This window comes from Oncorhynchus masou, chromosome 30, assembly GCF_036934945.1.
Source record: "Oncorhynchus masou masou isolate Uvic2021 chromosome 30, UVic_Omas_1.1, whole genome shotgun sequence".
Taxonomy (NCBI): Eukaryota; Metazoa; Chordata; class Actinopteri; order Salmoniformes; family Salmonidae; genus Oncorhynchus; species Oncorhynchus masou.
The window spans coordinates 48,016,864-48,042,756 of record NC_088241.1 but is presented as its reverse complement, the minus strand read 5'-3'; the positions used below and the strand labels follow the sequence as shown (position 1 = coordinate 48,042,756).

General features: G+C 42.8%; 1 protein-coding gene across 1 annotated transcript in view; it reads left to right on the top strand.

Annotated features, from left to right (window-relative positions):
- The window catches only part of tlcd4a (TLC domain containing 4a), a 127,302-nt gene that overhangs the window by 43,892 nt on the left and 57,517 nt on the right, over positions 1-25,893 (top strand). The gene's annotated exons all lie outside the window — the stretch shown is intronic.

The following is a 25,893-nucleotide window of genomic DNA, read 5'->3' as shown; positions in this document are numbered from 1 at the left end:
ATATGTTTTCATCGCCGTCGGGGATATGGCTTTAAAATGTACCTCAATCCAGGAATGAAAGGTGTTGAAATACTGCTAGGTTTTTATTAAAATGCCCTTTTGTCAGTATGCTAAGCTAGCTAATGCTAAAGTAGCTCATTTGATTCCACAACTCTTCCGGCAGCAACTCTCCCCAGCACTGGGCATCACATGTTCATGGAATCCAATGGACTGCCATAGCATCAGCTAGCGTGTCCTGGCAATTTTAGACGTGTAATGTTTAGTTACGTAGAAGAAGGTTGCCAGCCACCACATGTTACAGTAGCTAGCTTGCTAGCATCGCCCGCAAAGAAGGATTCTGACGGGACGTCTGTCTATAGTCATGTCAGAATTGTATATCACATACATATACTATGCCTCTCATAAGAATTCCCCCTTCTTATTTTAAGCCATTGGCGGAGCATCAGGTACTGTCTACTTTTGGGGATTAACAAGTAATTTATAAACGCTTATAAAAGATATATAGTGCACATTTAAGATTGGGGGCTGCAAAATACTTGATCAATAATTAGTAAATGGTTTATAAGGATGTGTATATTCATGGTGAGTCAAACCATTAATCTACCATTAACAAATGCCTTATATATAATCTTATGTGTTAGCAATAATTCATTTATTACTGGTTTATAAATACACGAGTTGTACATTATTCATAATTTAATTGCTTATTTAATTGCTATATTGTAATGACTTCGCCACCATGGCCTATTTATTGCCTTCACCTCCCTTATCCTACTTCATTTGCACATACTGTATATATACTTTTTTCTACTGTATTATTGTATGTTTGTATATTCCATGTGTAACTCTGTGTTGTTGTATGTGTCGAACTGCTTTGCTTTATCTTGGCTAGGTCGCAGTTTCAAATTAGGACTTGTTCTCTAGCCTATCTGGTTAAATAAAGGTGAAATAAATGTTTTCCTTAAATTAAAAATTGTGAACATACTATGAATTTTCTTATAAATCATTAATACATAATTGTAAATATTGTTAGAATGCTTATTGACATTTACAAATGTAGGAATAATGATTAATAAATGGTCAGTGAACTGATTTATTAAAGGGGCAATCAGCAGTTCCTACATCCATTTTTGTACTTATAAATTAATTCATAATATGTACCCAATGATTCTTGAAGAATATAACTTATAAATGCCTAATGAGCTTAGTTCATACCCCATTAGAACCTAAAATATAATAGATTTCCTCCAATGTTTGTAAACAAAGTAAAAGTAAACAAGCACTCTACAGCCTCAAAACATGGTTAAAATGATAATCATGGATGGTTAGTCCTTGTATCCATAGCTCTGTCTATGAATTTGAGAGTGGTTACATTTATCCAGCCACATCCCTCAGCTTTTTACCGAAACAGGGTCGATGAGACCACTTTGTTATTGTTTACTACTATTGTTTTCTACTGCTTATTGCCGCTTTAGGGGACATGGTTGCGTTTACTGTGGTAGCCCAATTCGGATATATATATATTTTCTACTGAGAACAATTAGTGAAAACAGATCAGAATTGTGTTGCCTGTCTAAACACAGCCTATGAAGTGTTACCAAACAAACATTTCAAAGGGTAATTTAATGCACCAGGGGATGCATACACATGAAGACCCAAAGCCTTCAGTGTGCAACTCTACTGGCAGGAGTGACAACGAGACGAAGACACACCCAAATATATAAGTCAATGTCAAGATCAGAGGATAAGACATATGAAAGTCAACCACAGACATTCCATTGTTGTTCATTCTGAATTTCTCCCTCATTGCATTCCCATTATGTAATGACGATTCTGCCTCCTTGTGGCTGACTTGGAAACAGAATGGACCTTCTTGTCCGATGGGTGACCCCGCTTTGAGCACTGCTGGACTACCAGGCCAAGAACGACACATGTCCACTGATATGGACCCAGTGGACTGGAGCCTTTACCTATGACGCAATAAAGCATAAGAAAATAAACACCTACTAAACACAACAATGGAAGTTACATTATGATGAATAACCAGTTTTAAATATGTCACTTCTGCCTTATTATTTTGGCACAGGAGCTGTTGGACATATACTCACAGTCAATGCATTTATCAGAGATCAGACACAAGGAAATTAGCCTGAAGAAATATATATCCAGTACCAGTAAAAGGTTTGGACACAGCTACTCATTCAACGTTTTTTCTTTATTTTTCTTTTTACTATTTTCTACATTGTAGAATAATAGAAGACATCAAAACTATGAAATAACACATATGGAATCATGTAGTAACCAAAAGTTTTAAACATATATTTTATATTTGAGATTCTTCAAAGTAGCCACCCTTTGCCTTGATGACAGCTTTGCACAATCTTGGCATTCTTTCAACCAGCTTCATAAGGTCATCTGGAATGCATTTCAATTAACAGGTGTGCCTCGTTAAAAGTTCATTTGTGGAATTTCTTTCCTTCTAAATGCAGTTGAGACAATCAGTTGTGTTGTGACAAGGTAAGGTTGGTATACAGAAGATTGACCTATTTAGTAAAAGACCAAGTCCATATTATGATAAGAACAGCTCAAATAAGCAAAGAGAAATGACAGTCCATCATTACTTTAAGACATGAAGGTCAGTCAATTCGGAAAATAAATTCACTAGTGTTACCAGCCTCTGAAATTGCAGCCCAAATAAGTGCTTCACAGAGTTCAAGTAACAGACGCATCTCAACATCAACTGTTCAGAGGAGACAGCGTGAATCAGGCCTTCATGGTCGAATTGCTGCAAAGAAACCACTACTAAAGGGCACCAATAATGAGAAGAGAATTGCTTGGGCCAAGAAACACGAGCAATGGACATTAGGCCAGTGGAAATCTGTCATTTGGTCTGATAACTACAAATGTTAGATTTTTGGTTCCAACAGCTTTGTCTTTGTGAGACGCAGAGTAGGTGAATGGATTATCTCTGCATGTGTGGTTCCCACCGTGAAGCATGGAGGGGGATGTGTGATGGTGTGGGGGTGCGATGCTGGTGACACTGACAGTGATTTCTTTAGAATTCAAGGCACACTTAACCAGCATGGCTACCACAGAATTCTGCAGTGATACGCCATCCTATCTGGTTTGCGCTTAGTGGGACTATTATTTGTTTTCAACAGGACAATGACCCAACACACCTCCAGGCTGTGTAAGGGCTATTTGACCAAGAAGGAGAGTGATGGAGTGCTGCATCAGATGACCTGGCCTCCACAATCGCCTGACCTCAAACCAACTGAGATGGTTTGGGATGACTTGGACCGCAGAGTGAAAGAAAAGCAGTCAACAAGTGCTCAGCATATGTGGGAACTCCTTCAAGATGGTTAGAAAATCATTCCAGGTGAAGCTGGTTAAGAGAATGCCAAGATGAGATAATGCCAAGCGTGTGCAAAGCTGTCATCAAGGCAAAGATTTACTTTTAAGAATCTAAAATATATTTTGATTTGGTCATGATTCCATGTGTGTTATTTCATAGTTTTGATGTCTTCACTATTATTCTACAATATAGAAAAAATAAAAAATAAAAATAAATAAATAAAAAAGTAAAAATAAAGAAAATCCTTTGAATTAGTAGGTGTCCAAACTTGACTAGTACTGTATATATAAAAAATACATATGCATACAGTACATACAGTCGTGGCCAAAAGTTGAGAATGACAAATATTAATTTTCACAAAGTCTGCTGCCTCAGTTTGTATGATGGCAATTTGCATATACTCCAGAATGTTATGAAGAGTGATCAGATGAATTGCAATTAATTGCAAAGTCCCTTTTTGCCATGCAAATGAACTGAATCCCCCCCCAAAAAATTCCACTGCATTTCAGCCCTGCCACAAAAGGACAAGCTGATATCATGTCAGTGATTCTCTCGTTAACACAGGTTTGAGTGTTGATGAGGACAAGGCTGGAGATCACTCTGTCAAGCTGATTGAGTTTGAATAACAGACTGAAAGCTTCAAAATGAGGTTGGTGCTTGGAATCATTGTTCTTCATCTGTCAACCATGGTTATCTGCAAGGAAACACATGCCGTCATCATTGCTTTGCACAAAAAGGGCTTCACAGGCAAGGATATTGCTGCCAGTAAGATTGCACCGAAATCAACCATTTATCGGATCATCAAGAACTTTAAGGAGATCGGTTCAATTGTTGTGAAGGCGGCTTCAGGGCGCCCAAGAAAGTCCAGCAAGAGCCAGGACCGTCTCCTAAAGTTGATTCAGCTGCGGGATCAGGGCACCACAAGTACAGAGCTTGCTCAGGAATGGCAGCAGGCAGGTGTGAGTGTATCTGCACGCATAGTGAGGCAAAGACTTTTGGAGGATGGCCTGGTGTCAAGAAGGGCAGCAAAGAAGCCACTTCTCTCCAGGAAAAAAGTCAGGGACAGACTGATATTCTTCAAAAGGTACAGGGATTGTACTACTGAGGACTGGGGAAAAGTAATTTTCTATGATGAATCCCCTTTCCGATTGTTTGGGGTATCCGGAAAAAAGCTTTTCCGGAGAAGACAAGGTGAGCGCTACCATCTGTCCTGTGCCATGCCAACAGTAAATCATCCTGAGGCCATTCATGTGTGGGGTTGCTTCTCAGCCAAGGGAGTGGGCTCACTCACAATTTTGTCTAAGAACACAACCATGAATAAAGAATGGTACCAACACATCCTCCAAGAGCAACTTCTCCCAACCATCCAGGAACAGTTTGGTGACAAACAATGCCTTTTCCAGCATGATGGAGCACCTTGCCATAAGGCAAAAGTGACAACTAAGTGTCTCGGGAAACAAAACATCTATATTTTGGGTCCATGGCCCGGAAACTCCCCAGATCTTAATCCCATTGAGAATTTGTGGTCAATCCTCAAGAGGTGGGTGGACAAACAAAAACCCACAAACTCCATGCATTGATTATGCAAGAATGGGCTGCCATCAGTCAGGATGTGGCCCAGAAGTTAATTGACAGCATGCCAGGGCAGATTTCTGTTACGGTTTTCTAGGTGTGAAGGAGAGTCGGACCAAAATGCGGCGTGTAGATTACGATCCATGTTTAATAAACTGAAGAAACACGAATCAAAATACAAACACTACAAAAACGTAACGAAAACCAAAACAGCCTAATACTGGTGCAATCTAATACACGACAGACATAAGGACAATCACCCACGAAACACTCAAAGAATATGACTGCCTAAATATGGTTCCCAATCAGAGACAACGAAAAACACCTGCCTCTGATTGAGAACCACTTCAGACAGCCATAGACTTATCTAGAACACCCCACTAAGCTACAATCCCAATCCAAAACACACCACATACAAAAACCCATGCCACACCCTGGCCTGACCAAATAAATGAAGAAAAACACAAAATACTTAGACCAGGGCGTGAAAATTGCAGAGGTCTTGAAAAAGAAGGGTCAACACTGCAAATATTAACTCTTTGTATCAACTTCATGTAGTAATTGTCAATTTAAGCCTTTGACACTTATGAAATGCTTGTAATTATACTTCAGTATTCCTTAGTAACATCTGACAAAAATATCTAGACACTGAAGCAGCAAACTTTGTGGAAATTAATACTTGTCATTCTCAAAACTTTTTGCCACGGCTGTACATTTTAAAAATGTGACAGCAGGGATAGCACAATAAAGTCAGTGACTTATTTCAATTGTGGTCCCTAAAGTGCATGGAACATTGTGTGTGCTAATTGGAAGTGGATGTGGGTACAGTATACCATCTGCTGGCAGTCAGTTATTTGACAGGAGGAACTGTAACAACACAAGTATAGCTGGTGTCTGACATGTGCAATGGTTTCCCACAAAATCTAATGAATGTGTCTCATAATGCCCCCTCCATACCAGAAGCACAGCCGTTTCTTTTTTGTTTGTTCTATTTGTTTATGTTTGTGCTATGTACGGATGTAGTGTCTGTGTGTCATGATGCTCACAGAGATAAGGGACATTCGGTATTTTCCACTGGTGGGTTCAAGGGGCAAGACAGACAAACAGACAGACAGACAGACAGACAGACAGACAGACAGACAGACAGACAGACAGACAGACAGGTCCCATGTAGGGGGATATGGGAATAAGGCAGCATCCTAGGTGAAGCTTACTGCATGTCTGCTATTTTCAAGAGGGTTGAAGTGGAACAGACAGGCTGGCCTGTTGATTAGAACTCTCTTCCCACGGAGAGGTTTTGTGGGTAAATAAACAGGAAATAGGCTACCCCCTCTGCTCCCACCCACACACACACCCCCCCCCCCCCCCCCCCCACACACACACAATACACTTTTCTTATTTTTTTTTAACTAGAAAAGTATATTTCCTAAAGAAAATGTGTTCTCTAGCTAGCTTGTCTTTAATTATTTATGGTTGTGAAATAAGCTGTTGTAGTAGTGATATTGACTGCAGTCAATGGTAGTGGTAGTAGTGGTGACACTTAATTGTTGGTTTGGTGTTTATAGCTTAAATGGTTGAAGAGCAGTGGTGAATATTATAACATGTATTATTCTAGCCTGTAGAGCTTTTATGAAAATGTGAAATGGTTATAGTTTTAAAAAGTATAAAAAGTATCACAAAGCTTTTGACAAGGAATCTAAGTTGGGTCAGTCTGTACATTTCAACATTGGTTTGGTCTTTGTAGCTTAAATAGTTCAAGAGCAGTGGTGAATGCAACATTTATCAATTATAGCCTGTGGAAAGTTTATACTGGTGGTAGTGACTTTGCTAGCTAATGGCAACATTGCCATCTATAGGAAGTTTGACAACATCACAATGATACAGATTAATTTGTTTGGAAAGTGGTCAAAATAGCTGATTTGTGCCAATGTCATAGCTTTAAAACGAGAGTTAATATTTCCCATTGAAGCGGAAGACTTTTAAGGAGTATAAATATTATCAAAATCTGTATCTAAGCAATACACTTTGAATGGTGTTTCTAGCGTTAGCGGTTTTAACTATCATCTTTGTTCAAGCCTACGGCCATTGACATGCATTGGGATTTGTGCAAATATTGTTGTAGTGGGAAAATTGAGTAGTATCAAAGACATTTTTTAAAGCAACCTGAAGACAGTCAGCCTGCGTATTTTAAAGTTGTTTTGGTGTTGGTAGCTTTTACAATTTCTGCGCTTCAGGTGCTAGCGGAAGGCAAATAAGAACAAGTATGTTGGAATTCTTGTTATTGCTTCCAGAAAGCACACCTAATAATATGTGTTATTAGAGCATGAGAAGAGAATGACGTTAATTTCCATTCATAATCACTCTCATTTGTGAAAGGAATATCATTGTCACGCACAGATTGGTTGTCCTGGACAAGAGTCATTGTCACGACTTCTACCCAAGTCGATGCCTCTCCTTGTTCGGGCGATGCTCGGCTGTCGACGTCGCCGGTCTTCTAGCCATCGCCGATGCATTTGACAACAAACTCCACTTTTAGGAGCAAACTGAGGCGGATAGACAACAACTCCAACAAACTAGCGGCAGGTATCTTAGAGGTCAGAGAGGCGGGCTAGGCGATTCAAATTCTATGTCTGATGAAAAAATGTAGTCAGGAGTGGGCCAGCAATCAGGCAGTTTCGCGTAATTTAACAAGACAAAACAGAACATATCTGCTCCATTGCACCCCATTGTAAAGTCAGTGCAAGAGTGCCAATATTTGACCACATTGTACAGAGCTCGCCAACTTGTAGTCCTAAAACCTGTAAATGAGTTACCTCTGGTTAGTTCGGCCATTCCTCTGGGGGAAATGAATTGGAAACAAACAGTGTTTTGGGATAAGCCAGAAAATAATGTCTGAGGTTAACACGTTTAGGAGATCTTAAGAGATCTGTTCTATGAGATAATATCAGTCAGTTAACATGACCTGGATTCCATGGGGATTTGCATTTTACCTGTACATTTTATAATAAATGTTTTTTTCTAACAGGCTTACAGTGCCTTCAGAAAGTATTCACATCCCTTGACGTTTTACACATTTGGTTGTGTTTCAAGGTGGGATTAAAAATGATTTAATTGACAGTTTTTTCAATGATCTACACCAAATATTCTGTCATGTCAAAGTGGTAGAAAAAAAATATCTGTACAAAATTTATGAAAAATAAAACACTAAAATATCTTGATTAGGGTGACGTTTAGTAAGAAACCCCCACTAACGTCAATGTCTAATTGCTTACACAAAAAAAGCGAAGTTTGGATTAAAAAATTGTAGGTGGATGATGGTCATGCTTAGGGTAAGTTGCCCCCGGGGTAAGTTGCCCCCGGTGAGGCGTCACTACAGACCCGGTTTCGATTCCAGGCTGTGTTGCAGTCGGCAGCAACCGGAGATCCATGAGGCGGTGCACAATTGGTCCAGCATCGTCCAGGTTAGGGGAAGGTTTGGCTGGCCGGGATGTCCTTGTCCCATCGCGCTCTAGCAACTCCTTGTGGCGGGCTGGGCGCAGGCACGTTGACTTCGGTTGCCAGTTGTATGGTGTTTCCGGGTTAAGCGAGCAGTGTGTCAAGAAGCAGTGCGGATTGGCAAAGTCATGTTTTGGGTCGTGTTGGCTCTCGACCTACACATTACATTTACATTTAAGTACACCTCTCCCAAGTCTACATGAGTTGCAGCGATGGGACATGACTGTAAACTACCAATTGGGGAGAAATAGGGGTAAAAAGTACCGAAAAATAAATACAAAAATGACTAGTTTCAGGAAACTAGGGGTATGTCGCGGGTCACTACTTCACAGGAGAGCCATTTGAACGTACACCTTTTTTTTAAATCAAAATGCGATTTTTGGAATATTTGAACTTTCATGTGGCTTAATAACAAACTTGTATGCCATCGTTAAATATGAATAAAATGGTTAAATTACGAGCCCAGTTGGATTAGCCACAGAAAAAGACCTTCCCACTAGCCATGATTGGATGAGATAATGAGTGGGCTGGACATGCCGAGAGATGAGTTCAGATCAGTCTGCGATATAGCACGCTCCTGGCCATTTGAGCTGGTCCGTATGTGTAGGTAATCCTGCCAAACGCGGATTTAAAAAATATACATATTGTGTAGCAGAACTGCATATGTTTTGAAACTATGCAAGTATCCATTTCAGTAGGGTGTGTAAAATGGTCAGTGAGCTGTTCCCTCATTTGTGTCTGACAGTAGCTAGCAAACTAGCCAACGTTAGCCAGTTAGCTTGGGTGCTTGGCTGCTGTTGTTAGGTCAGCTAGTTAACGTTACATGTATGATCGGTCTTTAAAATATATATATAGCATAGTAGAACTGCATAAGTGTTGCTCTCCACTTTCTGGAGGATAAAATTTTGAAATCAGTGGAATTAAAGTATGATAGCTAAGGAGATGGAGAAAACATCTGTCTCTGGATGAAATCTTCAAATTAAGGGCAACAATGGCATCCGAGACAGGGAGAAGCATCCATCCATGATGTATACGATAAGATAGTCAAGCTAGCTACATTTTAAAATATAGCACATTTCAAATTTGGACAAAGGTCGTTTTCATATCAAGTTAAAGTGTACTGTTAGCTAGCTAACGTTAGCTGGCTGGCTGGCTGGCAGGCTAGCTAACGTTACGTGTATGATCTGTGTAGTAATATTATTCGTATCTCAGGGCCATTTGCTTTGATAGTTATAGCCTAATGTTTGCCAGCTAACATTGAACCTGGTTGGTTAGCTACCTGCAGGTTCATGCATGAGTTGGGATTATGGTTCAGTTAGGTAGCTAGCTAGCTACATGTATTAACAAAAGTCTCCACTCTGAAAGTAACCATAGAATGTTCATGATGTCAATGTGACAACTGTTGATAGACGTAGCTGGTAAATTCGCTCTGGCTATCTACTTTGATTTCAGAGCACTCTCATCTGAGTGTGCCAAAGCGCAGCATAACTGACAAATTTATGAAGACTCAACACCCAATGAATATGGCCGGTGTCAGTAAACATTGGTAAAAAAGCGTAATTAAATTGTTGCAAGCAGCACAGCACAGCAGTCACCAACGCTCTGGATGACATAAACCCATCTCTGCTAGGGTGAGTAAAATGGTCAGTGAACTGTTCTCTGACTTGTGTCTGGAAGAAGCTAGCAAGCTAGTCACTGTTAGCCAGTTAGCTTGTGTGCTTGACTGCTGTTGTCAGGACAGAACGCTCGGATCAACCCTACTCCTCGGCCAGAGCATCCAGTGTGCACTCTGAATGCTCTGAGAGCGAAACGCTCTGAGGACAATCTGACAACACTCTGAGTTTACGGGTGGGGCTATAGTTTAAGAGGGTGTGAATGATGCTTAATGGGTAGACTAAGAAGAGCTCTCCAGCGGGTGTACCAAAACATTCTAAGGCCATTTTCTCAAAAGTGATGTTACAAGTTTATCAACTTTCAAAGCAGAATGACTCTACCATTGTTCCTCAACTGTAGTGTATGATATACCATTTCTAGCTCTGAGTCTCTACTTTTATCCAATGTAAAAACACAATTTCAAATGTTGCTACATAAGACCGAATCGAGCCAGTCGGTGATATTTACACAATTATTGAGACCCTTTACTCAGTGCTTTGTTTAAGCACCTTTGGCAGCGATTACAGCCTCGAGTCTTTTTGGGCATGACGCTACAAACTTGGCACACCTGTATTTGGGGAGTTTCTCCCATTCTTCTCTGCAGATCCTTTTGAGCTCTTGTCAGGTTGGATGGGGAGCGTCGCTGCACAGCTATTTTCAGGTCTCTCCAGAGATGTTAAATCGGGTTCAAGTTCAGGCTCTGGCAAGGCCTCTCAAGGATATTCATAGAAGCCACTCCTGCATTGTCTTGGCTGTGTGCTTACGGTTCTTCATGATGCTCTCTGCGCTTTTAACGGACCTCTGAGACTATCACAGTGCAGGTGCCTTTATACGGAGACTTAATTACACACAGGTGGATTGTATTTATCATCATTAGTCATTTAGGTCAACATTGGATCATTCAGAGATCCTCACTGAACTTCTGGAGAGAGTTTGCTGCACTGAAAGTAAAGGGGCTGAATAATTTTGCACGCCCAATTTTTCAGTTTTTGATTTGTTAAAAAAGTTTGAAATATCCAATAAATGTCGTTCCACTTCATGATTGTGTCCCACTTGTTGTTGATTCTTCACAAACAAATACAGTTTTATATCTTTATGTTTGAAGCCTGAAATGTGGCAAAAGGTCGCAAAGTTCAAGGGGGCCGAATACTTTCGCAAGGCACTGTACATCTCCTACAAATGTTGATCTTTGGCTGTGTTGAAAACCAAGCACAATTCAATATCCAGTTTGGCTACAAATGAATAATTGATATATTGCATTCACGTCTCCAACTCAAACAAAAGAGAACAGAGAACACATGCGTGTTCGTGATGATCTAAGATTTTCGAATATTAATATTAGTGATGGACATTCCGTCTCTTTTCGGTGAGCCGACTCGTTTGGCTCAGCTCACCAAAAAGAACCGGCTCTTTTGGCTCCCAAATGGCTCTTTAAATGTATTTAATTTTTTTCAAGTCAAACAGTTTGCGATAATTTGACTATGATTGGTGTTAAAACAGTTCTAAATCATACTCTACCTTAACCACAATGTATTTAAAAATGAATTGGTTTGTTATGAAAAAGAATGCTATTAAACATTTGCATTTAAAGTACAACGTTTTAATGAATATAAACAAGGTGCATATAAATCTAACCATTCAAAACTAATACAATCTGAACAACATAATTATAGAATATTGCACCATATCGAAGAAAAATAAATAACAATGTGGAAAACTGCAGCATCCCACTTAAAACATTAAACTGGTCCCTCTTTTCTCTCTCTTCTTTATTGTCATGTTATAACCAGCAGCACACAGCAATGCTGACCATATCTTGCTTTTATGAGAGATTTGCATTCTTCTATCAGTAATTATTTGTCCCATTTCAAGAAGACCCTCTCAGAGGGAACAGATGTGGCCACTATGTAGAGTCTCCCTGTCATGACTTTAGTAAGCTGTGGGTAGACAGAGGTCTTGTTCTTCCACCAGCTCAGAGGATCTGCAGATCTTTGGAGGAAAGGCTCCTCCAAATAGGATCGGACCTCCATTATGGCATCTGCTGAGGGATTCCTTCGTGCTTCGTCCCCAGTTGCTCTCTCGTCAAACAGCATCCAAACAGCAGAAGTTTGTGGCACTACTGCAGTTCTTCTGCTCCATCTGATCCCTCTTCTTCCTGTTGCCCTGGTGCATGAGCCAGCTGACTGCTGGGGCTGTCCCTCCCTGCTGCTGGTTATTCTTTGAAGAGCCTCATCAATCGCTTTGGCATCACTGAAGGCTAACTTCTTAAACCTGGGGTCAAGTGCAGCGGTTTCTGATAGCACATGATTATATTCCATTCTGTGGAACTCATCTACTGCTCATATACATATATAATACTGGATTAAATAATGATATAGTAATAATTGTTTACTGTACCTCTCTCCACCTGCTCAAAGGGTTCCAGGACTCTGCACACCTCCTCCACCACTTCCCATTCCTCTTGGGTCAGAGCATCAACAGGTGTATTGACAATGGCCAGGGTAGAGATGATGGCATCATTTGGCTCAAGAAACCACTTCAACATCTAAAATGTTGAATTCCTCCTTGTAGTGCAGTCTTGTTTAGGCCTCAGCTCAGGCATTCCCATCTGGCGTTGTGTGGACTTGGAAATGTTCCACAGCTGCCTTCACGTTGTCCACAGTGGGCTTTATCACCTTCAGAGCATCTCTTACAATCAGGTTGATTGTGTGGGCTAGACATGGATGATGGGTCCATTTAAACGTTTTCATGACTTTGGTTATGTTAGCTGCATTGTCGCTAACACAACATACCACTTTTCCATCTACTTGCCATTCTCTGACCACTCAACAGTTCCTCTGCCAAGTTCTCTGAGGTGTGTCTGTCGCTGAACTCAAAGCAGTCCAGGAGACAGCTAGACATCGTAAAATCTTCAATGAAGTGACATGTAACCAACATTTAAGAAGTGGTTATCCTTGATGTCCAGCAGTCAGTGGTAAGGCAAACTGCAGTGGCTTTTTGGACTCTTTCCCGCACTGAAGCCTGTGTGCTTCCGTACAGTTGTGGAATAAGTGATTTTGAAAAAGGGTTTTCCTGCTTGGAATTGTGTACATTGGATTTAGACTTTTGCTATAATTTCTAAAACCTCTGTCCTCCATGATCGAAAATGGCTGGAAATCGGTGGCAATCATTTTTGCCAGTGCAATATCAATTTGGCCTTGTTTTTCTACGGACATATACTTTGGTATAAACTGGTCCATAGAAGACTGCGTTGCTGTGGGTCGCGGAGTAGGCCTACTTGACTGAGTGGATACATCTCCACCGTGTGGAGGTGCTGGCTCCACCACTATCACTAGCAGGCCTGCTAGATTCTGGAAGCTCCGCTACAGCTAGCTTCACAGTTGGGTGCACAGTTTGCATATGCCAATGTAGGTTGTGTGTAGAACCAGCTTTAAATTAGATTTTCTTTTGGCAAATTCTACACTGTGCTCTAACATTGTCTACATTATTAAAATGCATCCAAATGCTACAGTGCTTCTGACTCATTTTCCAGCTGTTATTTTCACAGCTGTCCTTCCTCTCTCTCCTCGGCTGCTAAGTGTGTGACTGTGAGTGAGTTGGCTCGGCCCTCCCTCACCCATCGTTCATTGGTTGACACTGCTTGTCTGATTGACAGGAACAACAGGTGAGGCTGTTAGTCTGAGCAGACAGTCAGAACGAATCTGTGTGGGCTTGAGCATTTAGGCCTATATTATTATTATTTATTTTTTTGTTCTTTGAATTAGTTAATAATATTCGTTTAAATCTTTTGATTATTCATATCTGAATTTTTAAATGTATTTTTATGAATAGATTCGGCTCTTCTGATATGCGAGCCGGCTCCCAACATTCATCTTCAAGAGCCGCCTCTTAGAGCCGACTCGTTCGCAAACAACCCATCACTACATAATACCGCAAACTGTTCGGACTTTCCAACCATTTTCATAAGAACAAGCGCTCTGAAGATCATGCCTCATCTTGGAGAAACAACTTTAGAGCTGCCCCCTTCCACCACAGCAAGCGGAAAAGCCCCTCCCTACCTTCATGCTATGCTGAAACCCAACACCCCAACCCAAGTGTACTCTTCAAGGATGGTTTGTTGGTAGTTTCTACAGTTTTGGCGCTACAGGTGCCAGCGTAAGGCAAATAGTAATACCTATGTCAGATTTTAGTAGTTCTAATAATAATGTATCAATTCCCACATACCCTAAGGTCACTAACATCACACAAAGTGTGAACCTGATTATGTTTACATTTTATGTGGAATCTAATACTGTGCACAGAGAATATGGAATAGAGGTTATTGAATAAGAATGGAATGGTCTGTATATTCACACGGTTATAGTGGAGTTCTGAACACTTGCGAAAACTAAACTTTGTACCATCTGATTCTAGACTCTCCAATTACTTGCACTTCAGTGTCTACTCCACCAGATGGTTCCACTACTACAGGATACACAGACACTGATACAATGGTTGTGTGAGAGAGAGAGAGAGAGAGAGAGAGAGAGTGAGAGAACCATTTTCCCATTGATATCTATTTTTAACCCAACTACTAGCCAGAGACACATGACATGATGCACTAGCATACAATGACTAACGCTAATAACATCAGTGACAGAGATGAGATGTTAGTCTTCAGAATACCAATCAAGTGACTAACTCAATCTCTAGCTCATCTGTTTGGCTGCCCAACGGTAGTGACTCTGACTCCTTAGGTCCTAGTCAGAAAGGCCTCACAAGTTCTCTATTGTCTAATCATCAATCAACCAAGCCCTTCCCACGAGCAATCCTGATTTCTGACTGGGTGAATGAGTGAGTGTCCTTGCCTTAGTGCTCTCTCCTTGCTGGTAGTAACCTCTGCAGCAGCTACAGAGCTGATGTTTGCTGTGTTTCTCTATTAGATTAGAGCCAGGAATGCTGTCTCCAGGTCAGTTTCAAAACACAGCCTGCTCTTTAACCACTGTGTTTGTTTTCTTTGCCCCACACTACAGTGTGATGCTCCATCATGTGACACCTCTGAGGTCAAGGTTACCAGGCTACCTCATAACCTGGTAACCTCTGCGGTTAGAAAAATGTCTTGTTCATTAAGACCAGGTGCATTACAGTCTCGAAACCTTACCATAGGCAACAGTGACTATAGGCTCTGGTTTCAATGATAGACTCTTTTGGCATAGAGGAGCTACGTCACTGCCTCCATCACTACTTTATCCCCTTGAACAAAATACAAAATAGTAGCTAGCAAGATGGAGTTATTTTTAATGAGTACATTTCATAAGTGGCTCCTTTGCATCCTACTTTCACTAAAACCTACAGTAAAGGTTTTGGTTTTGAATCATGACGTTCTGGCATGTCTGTCCCAGTGCCTCATGATTTTTTGGGAGAGTCGTCTGTCTCAAGAGGGTCCACCCCAATTTTTCCCCCTTATCAAAGTTGCCAAAAGAGACCTTCTAGTATCTGTTGCCCAGGGTCGGGTTTTCGAGACTAAGTGCAGTAGGGAACGTATAATAACCAACCATTTGAATCATTTACAGCTCTGCAAAGTTGTGTGTGTCATCTGGTTCATATACAGACAACATAAATTAATTTTAAATGAATTTCAGCTCTGGCATTTGGTAAGCTGGAGGTTGGGAGACAGAATGTTGGGAGAAAGACTGTTGGTGCGTGTGTGCATGTGTGTGTGCATGCCTGCATAAATATGCGCGTGTGTGTGTGTGTGTGTTTGTGTGCGAGCGAGTGTGTGCGTGGGTGCGTGCGTGTGTGTGAGAGAGCTCAGGATTATGCAACCTAACCTACCAGAACCTTCCGACCAGAACTCATCAGCTGGTGGGGTTGGGGCTGCTGGGGCACTGTGGGCAAATACATGTCCAACAAAAGACATTTGAAAGGAACTATTTTGCAGGGAACAGAACAGAGCGCAGTCTGTGGAAAAGTGTTTGAAGGAAAACACAGGCAAGGGACTTCAGGGAGGGAGTGGGGACTGCATGTTGCATAGGGTTCCTGCTGCAGTATTTTGGATATGGTTGGATATTGATGGCTTTTAACCTGGCCCAGACTCAATCAGTCCTGTGGTGGCCTCATCCAAATGTCCAAATGGATGGTTCGAGCACTGCAGAGAAGTCACTCTTACTGACTCTTTCATTGTGCTCTCTCATGAAACCCTCTCAAATTCCTTAGTGGTTAGTGATGCCTTACAATGAAAATGAAATCAAATGTATTGGTCACATACACATGTTTAGCAGATGTTATTGTGGGTGTAGCGAAATGCTTGTTCTTCGAGCTCCGACAATGCAGTAATATCTAACAAGTAATATCTAACTGTTTCACAACATATACCCAAAATACATCTAAGTAAGGAATGGATTAAGAATATACACTGCTCAAAAAAATTAAGGGAACACTAAATATTCTTATTAAATACTTTTTTCTTTACATAGTTGAATGTGCTGACAACAAATTCACACAAAAATGATCAATGGAAATCAAATTTATCAACCCATGGAGGTCTGGATTTGGAGTCACACTCAAAGTGGAAAACCACACTACAGGCTGATCCAACTTTGATGTAAATCCTTAAAACAAGTCAAAATGAGGCTCAGTAGTGTGTGTGGCCTCCACGTGCCTGTATGACCTCCCTACAACGCCTGGGCATGCTCTTGATGAGGTGGCGGATGGTCTCCTGAGGGATCTCCTCCCAGACCTGGACTAAAGCATCTGCCAACTCCTGGACAGTCTGTGGTGCAATGTGGCGTTGGTGGATGGAGCGAGACATGATGTCCCAGGTGTGCTCAATTGGATTCAGGTCTGGGGAACGGGCAGGCCAGTCCATAGCATCAATGCCTTCCTCGTGCAGGAACTGCTGACACATTCCAGCCACATGAGGTCCAGCATGGTCTTGCATTAGGAGGAACCCAGGGCCAACCTCACCAGCATATGGTCTCACAAGGGGTCTGAGGTTCTCATCTCGGTACCTAATGGCAGTCAGACCACCTCTGGCGAGCACATGGAGGGTTGTGCGGCCCCCCAAAGAAATGCCACCCCACACCATGACTGACCCACCGCCAAACCGGTCATGCTGGAGAATGTTGCAGGCAGCAGAATGTTCTCCACGGCGTCTCCAGACTCTGTCACGTCTGTCACGTGCTCAGTGTGAATCTACTATCATCTGTGAAGAGCACAGGGCGCCAGCGGCGAATTTGCCAATCTTGGTGTTCTCTAGCAAATGCCAAACGTCCTGCACGGTGTTGGGCTGTAAGCACAACCCCCACCTGTGGACGTTGGGCCCTCATACCACCGTCATGGAGTCTGTTTCTGACCGTTTGAGCAGACACATGCACATTTGTGGCCTGCTGGAGGTAATTTTGCAGGGCTCTGGCAGTGCTCCTCCTGCTCCTCCTTGCACAAAGGCGGAGGTAGAGGTCCTGCTGCTGGGTTGTTGCCCTCCTACGGCCTCCTCCACGTCTCCTGATGTACTGGCCTGTCTCCTGGTAGCGCCTCCATGCTCTGGACACTACGCTGACAGACACAGCAAACCGTCTTGCCACAGCTCGCATTGATGTGTCATCCTGGATGAACTGCACTACCTGAGCCACTTGTGTGGGTTGTAGACTCCGTCTCATGCTACCAGTAGAGTGAAAGCACCGCCAGCATTCAAAAGTGACCAAAACATCAACCAGGAAGCATAGGAATTGAGAAGTGGTCTATGGTCACCACCTGCAGAACCACTCCTTTATTGAGGGTGTCTTGCTAATTGCCTATAATTTCCACCTGTTGTCTATTCCATTTGCACAACAGCATGTGACATTTATTGTCCATCAGTGTTGCTTCCTAAGTGGACAGTTTGATTTCACAGAAGTGTGATTGACTTGGAGTTACATTGTGTTGTTTAAGTGTTCCTTTCATTTTTTGAGCAGTGTATATAAACTCAGCAAAAAAAGAAACATCCTCTCAATGTCAACTGCGTTTATTTTCAGCAAACTTAACATGTGAAAATATTCGTATGAACATAACAAGAATAAACAACTGAGACATAAACTGAACAAGTTCCACAGACATGTGACTAACAGAAATGGAAGGGGGGAGTGGGTCAAAATTAAAAGTAACAGTCAGTATCTGGTGTGGCCACCAGCTGCATTAAGTACTGCAGTGCATCTCCTCATGGACTGCACTAGATTTGCCAGTTCCTGCTGTGAACTGTTCCTGGATATTTCTGGGGGGAATGGCCCTAGCCCTCACCCTCAGATCCAATAGGTCCCAGACGTGCTCAATGGGATTGAGATCCGGGCTCTTCGCTGGCCATGGCAGAACACTGACATTCCTGTCTTGCAGGAAATCACGCACAGAACGAGCAGTATGGCTGGTGGCATTGTCATGCAGGAGGGTCATGTCAGGATGAGCCTGCAGGAAGGGTACCACATGAGGGAGGAAGATGTCTTCCCTGTAACGCACAGCGTTGAGCGTTGCCTGCAATGACAACATGCTCAGTCCGATGATGCTGTGACACACCGCCCCAGACCATGACGGACCTTCCAACTCCAAATTGACCCCACTCCAGAGTACAGGCCTCGGTGTAATGCTCATTACTTCGACGATAAACGTGAATCCGATCATCACCCCTAGAGAGACAAAACCGCAACTCGTCAGTGAAGAGCACTTTTTGCCAGTCCTGTCTGGTCCAGTGACGGTGGGTTTGTGCCCATAGGTGACGTTATTGCCGGTGATGTCTGGTGAGGACCTGCCTCACAGCAGGCCTACAATCCCTCTGTCCAGCTTTTCTTAGACTATTGCGGACAGTCTGAGCACTGATGGAGGGATTGTGCGTTCCTGGTGTAACTCTGGCAGTTGTTGTTGCCATCCTGTACCTGTTCCGCAAGTGTGATGTTCGGATGTACCGATCCTGTGCAGGTGTTGTTACATGTGGTCTGCCACTGAGAGAACAATCAGCTGTCTGTCCTGTCTCCCTGTAGCGCTGTCTTAGGCGTGTCACAGTATGGACATTGCAATTTATTGCCCTGGCCACATCTGCAGTCCTCATGCCTCCTTGCAGCATGCTTAATGCACGTTCACGCAGATGAGCAGGGACCCTGGGCATCTTTCTTTTGATGTTTTTCAGAGTCAGTAGAAAGGCCTCTTTAGTGTCCTAAGTTTTCATAACTGTGACCTTAATTGCCTACCATCTGTAAGCTGTTAGTGTCTTAACGATCGTCCCACAGCTGCATGTTCAGTAATTGTTTAAGGTTAATTTAAAAAGCATGGGAAACAGTGTTTAAACCCTTTACAATGAACATTGGATTTTTATGAATTATCTTTGAAAGACAGGGTCCTGAAAAAAAAATGTTTTTGTTGTTGCTGAGTTTACATATATGTCAGAGTGGCATTGAACTAAGATACAGTGGCATAGTATAGAATACAGTATATACATATGAGATGGGTGAGCAATATTTACACACAATTAAAGTGACTCAGTAACTTCCCGCCCTCCTGGACACCTATAGCACTCGATGTCATACGAAGGCCAAAAAGATCATCAAGGACATCAAACACCCGAGTCACTGCCTGTCCACCCCGCTATCATCCAGAAGGCGAGGTCAGTACAGGTGCATCAATTCTGGGACAGAAAGACTGAAAAACAGCTTCTATATCAAGGCCATCAGACTGATAAACAGCCATCACTAGCACATCAGAGGCAGCTGTCTATAGACATAGATTATGACATTTAATAATGTTTCAGTATCTAGCATTACATATATATAAACTGCACTCCACACTATTCTACGGTATCTTAGTCACTTTTAAATTGTGTTTACATATTACATCACCCATTTAATTTGTATATACTGTATTATATTCTATACTACACCACTGACTTTTAAACAGCCATCTCCAGCACATCAAAGGCAGCTAGCTGCTTATAGACATAGTGACACGGTATACTCCGCACACCTGGACCCTATTCCCAGTGATTATTAATTGTATAAGTGTGTCCTTGGTTTACCATTGTCCTGTCGATTACTGTTACAATGTCCGTTGGTTCATTTGAGAACCTGTGCTGTGTGTTTTGGCTTTCGTGCCATTGTGGATTGAGCAGATAATTACGGGTCTCGTCGCCTGTGTTAATCAATGTGCACGTGTATTTATTCGAGGTACTCCTCACTCTTTTGTTTGGGTTTCAACCCTCTGTTTTGTATAGTGTTTGTTTGGTCTTCGTCCCTGTGCCTTTACACGGCACGCTGTAATTTGGGTATAATAAAAAATCATATTACGCATTCCTGCGCCTGTCTCCCGAATACCTCATACCAACATGACACATAGATTAGGGATCACTGGCCACTTCAAGGAAATGAAACACCAGCCACTTTAATAATGTCTCCGTATCTTGACTTACTCATCTCATATGTATAAACTGTACTCAATACTATTCTACGGTATCTTAGTCACTGAGTACATAATAGTCTTCGAGGTCTGGAATGCTTGTTTCAGGCTTTGGTTGTGTAGTTATTAGCTTTCAACCAACAAAAGGAATTCTACCAAAGTACAGTTTATGTTACAAAAGCAGAAACGTTAGTCATGTTTGTGTGGTGAGATAGGATCGAGACTGAAATAGTCTCTGCCTGGTACTCTTTACACTCTAGTCCCACTGTTGAGTTTTATATGTCAGAAGTAGGATTTGCTTCTGGCCCTCTCACTAATTGACAGTAAAACAGAGGATGCCTTCTAATTGTATTTCCTCAAATTGAATCTGAGGTATTCAACATCTCACTGGGAGAAATACTGACTCCATTGTTCGCCCATGTTGCTGTCACTAACTCACAGCGTGGTGTTTGGACTATAGAGATACCAGATTCCCTCTGTTCCCCCATGGTTAATGTTGTATTGTCTCACCCAATGTCAACATGCAAGGAAATTAGGTCTAATTGCTAGACTGAGAAACAAGTAATTTACAGATAATGGCGTATGACTCTCATCCAGCACCGAGCTGGTTTAGATTAGCACCAGCCACAGAGGGCTGAGTTAGTGCACCTCTCTTCCCAAATGAAGACACAAATTGGGCTTCACACGCGAGGCTAATCCTTAGCACGCTAGGCAACTGAGAAGCATTATAGATGCTCTACTCCTTCATTAGAGATTGTAAGGAAAAAAGTGGGAGAATTTAGTACAACATTCGTATGTTGATGGCGAAGCAAAGCTTTGGTCTTTCCAACCAGATGCTAACATTGCAGCAGAATGTACTGTGTCTTGGATGTGACCATGAGAAAAAGATCCCGAGAACCTTTTAGTACAGGTTATGGTGCAATGGTGGTTGACTTTGTACTTGTCCACATTATCTGAGTCTGAGCAATGCAAACGTTTTGCTAACAGCCATCTACTGGCATGTGAGGGAGGATAGGGCCTCATCATACTCACTCCAAGACCCAACTCAACCTTTGTATATTGTTAGATCTGTGTAGTTCACAACCAATGACAGCAGTGAAAGCTTTTGTGTGCACTTTGTACATTGTTTGACATGCAGTCATTCAAAGGTATCCCTTGAATACAGTAGACACATTCATTTTAGGTTCATTGTGCAGTTTATTTGACAGGCAGTCAAGCAATTAAAATATGTTTCTATGTCAGGTACAGCAATTCCTCTTTTTAAAATGTAATCTTACAGGTTCAGGTTCACTGGGCTAGTAAAGGGCTCCTGGCTCCCGCAAAGGGACTCCCACTAGTCTTGGATCAGGGCCCAAGTCTCACCAGTAGTGACTGTATCTCATGATGATCACCAGCCCGTCAGCTGCAGAAAATGGCCCTACACACACGCACACGCACACACACACACACACATCCCCCTAGTGTCCATGTATCTGTCAGGAGCCTGATATATCCTCCCCCTAACCCCTGTTCCCCTCATCCCCTGTTCCCCCCCATCCCAGGCGAGATTCGTTGAGTTACAGCCCGAGGAGCAGCTAGCTGGAGCTCTCAGCTAATAAAGTCCAGACCTCGGAGAGACGCTAGCCCACAGTCTCCTTCTTTTCTATTGTCTTTGGAGGCAACCAACCATCCATCATGTGTCATTAATTCCCTGCGCGGCTCTATCACGTTACACTGCAAAACCAGGCCACTCGAGTAATATGAAATCAATAGAAATATGCATGGTGGTATTATTACCAAAATATTTTTCAAAATATGCAAGGTTGATAACCTGAGATGAAGCTAAAAGCTGTTTCAAACCACAGACCCTCCGTCTGAAGCCTGGTCCTCTCATAGATGTGTTGACTGGTTGGAAGATCTCTGGGCATTGAGAAACGATGAGGCTTCAATGTCAGCCACAATGCTAGATTTCCTCAGCTGCAATGTGAATACACACCACTGTACCTTCTCTGTTACCTATTAAAATCATTGGTGAACTTTCTCAAGTTACTGTAACTGACCAAAAGACACCGCAAATATGGAAATGAACCAAGACCGAAAAGTAGTCTCATAAACAGTAACAGTCCGTGGGTAATGGTTACCACACATCGTTTATCAAAGACCTTCAGTACACGGGCTTCCTGACATGTTTTTGGCCCTGAGCAGTGTGTGTGTTTGTGTGTGTGTGTGTGTGTGTGTGTGTATGTGGGGGGGGGATAGGTACCAACACGGTTTGTGTTTGCCTCCCGCCATGCTGCAGGACTGGTCGTTTCGAGTTCTGCCTTGCCTTTAAAGGCCTTCCTACTGCGGTTGCTGCGGTAACCACCTTATTTGGACAGCCTTCTCTAAAATTGAGTCTTGCATTTTCGTCCTGGATTCCAAAGCTCACACACAAAGCACTGATTATTCCCAAGCAGTGAACTGACTGGGGCTAAAAAAGGAGACAGCTCTTGAATGAATGCCAGAGTTTTCTCATGAAGCCCATTGGTTGAGTTGGCATGTCACCGTCCTTGGTGTTACGAAGCCCAGTATGGACACACAGTCTGTTTGACTAGCTCTTCACATGGCTGGACACACAAGAGGTCAGCTACCAATAACTATGACGCTGTTGACGCAGTGTATAAGTAGGCATGATTCATAAACTGTGATAGTGTGAATTTGACAATGGAAAGCAAACAAGTGGATTTCAAGAATTATAAGACCTTGAGCGATGTACTTAATGTATAATTGTGGACTCACCAAAGGAGAAATACTTTGTACATGCATTCCCACTAAAAGTTAATGGTGTGGCGTGTAACACAATATGTTAGGTCTGCCTTTACAAAGCCGGTAAACCATATGCTGCAGCTCTTAACATTCCATCCAGATTGAGGCCTTGAGTGAATTACCATACATCGCCTTTTTGCAGACCATGTCCAACACTAACGCTTCACACACACACACACACCATGTCCAACACTAACGCTCCACACACACCATGTCCAACACTAACGTTCCACACACACACACCATGTGCAACACTAACGCTCCACACACACACACACCATGTCCAACACTAACGCTCCACACACACCATGTCCAACACTAACGCTCCACACACACCATGTCCAACACTAACGCTCCACACACACCATGTCCAACACTAACGCTCCACACACACACACACACCATGTCCAACACTAACACTCCACACACACACACACCATGTCCAACACTAACGCTCCACACACACCATGTCCAACACTAACGCTCCACACACACACACACACACCATGTCCAACACTAACGCTCCACACACACACACACACACACACCATGTCCAAAACTAACGCTCCACACACACACACACCATGTCCAACACTAACGCTCCACACACACCATGTCCAACACTAACGTTCCACACACACACACACCATGTGCAACACTAACGCTCCACACACACCATGTCCAACACTAACACTCCACACACACCATGTCCAACACTAACGCTCCACACACACACACACCATGTCCAACACTAACGCTCCACACACACACACCATGTCCAACACTAATGCTCCACACACACACACACACCATATCCAACACTAACACTCCACACACACACACACACACACACACACCATGTCCAACACTAACGCTCCACACAGACACACACACCATGTCCAACACTAACGCTCCACACACACACACACACACACACCATGTCCAAAACTAACGCTCCACACACACACACACCATGTCCAACACTAACGCTCCACACACACCATGTCCAACACTAACGTTCCACACACACACACACCATGTGCAACACTAACGCTCCACACACACCATGTCCAACACTAACGCTCCACACACACCATGTCCAACACTAACGCTCCACACACACACACACACCATGTCCAACACTAACGCTCCACACACACACACACCATGTCCAACCCTAACGCTCCACACACACCATGTCCAACACTAACGCTCCACACACACCATGTCCAACACTAACGCTCCACACACACCATGTCCAACACTAACGCTCCACACACACACACACACCATGTCCAACACTAACGCTCCACACACACACACACACACCATGTCCAACACTAACGCTCCACACACACACACACACACCATGTCCAACACTAACGCTCCACACACACCATGTCCAACACTAACGCTCCACACACACCATGTCCAACACTAACGCTCCACACACACACACACCATGTCCAACACTAACGCTCCACACACACACACACCATGTCCAACACTAACGCTCCACACACACACACACACCATGTCCAACACTAACGCTCCACACACACACACACCATGTCCAACCCTAACGCTCCACACACACCATGTCCAACACTAACGCTCCACACACACCATGTCCAACACTAACGCTCCACACACACCATGTCCAACACTAACGCTCCACACACACACACACACCATGTCCAACACTAACGCTCCACACACACACACACACACCATGTCCAACACTAACGCTCCACACACACACACACACACCATGTCCAACACTAACGCTCCACACACACCATGTCCAACACTAACGCTCCACACACACCATGTCCAACACTAACGCTCCACACACACACACACCATGTCCAACACTAACGCTCCACACACACACACACCATGTCCATAACACAGACAGCCACCCTCAGAACTGACTCACTCAACCATCCCTTTCCCAGAACACAGGAATGCTAGTTCTCAAAACACACTCATCACATTGCTTTCAGTTCAGCCTTTCTTCTGCTTATTCCATTCAGGAGTGGGACAAAAAGAGAGAGCAGCAAAGCTTAACTTAATTAAATTCAGTTTCCAAATGTCTGTGGATGCTGGCTGAGCTGCTTGTCCTCTGTCATGGTTGTTTATTGGGTTGGATCTCTGGCCAAGCCATTGGAACAGTTAATCAAGCTCTACTTTACTGTCACAATTGAAAAACAATTTCTGAGAAGCAGCATAAATGCAGTTATTTATTTAGGCCACACAGACTGCAGTTAACATTTTAATGATTCATTTTCAACAGTATATGACTAAAAATGGTCAGTAATTAATATATGGAGGGACACATCAGGCAAGTTTCTCTTCAGCCAGTGGGAGTGTCAGTAATGGAATCCTATTCCCTACATAGTGCAATACTTTTGACTAGAACACTATTAGCCCGGACAAATCCTATTTTGCAGACTTATTTTTGTTTCACTTTTGAGACAAACTGTTTTTTCACTCAGAGCAGTTACAACAGTCTGCACTGTGGGACGTCGATTCAGGCAGAGGGCTGGTTTCCAAAAACCGTCTCAGAGACATCCACTGTGGCTAAAGCCTCATAAAACAGAATATTGAGAGTAATTTTAGGTCAATATGAATAGTTTTAATAT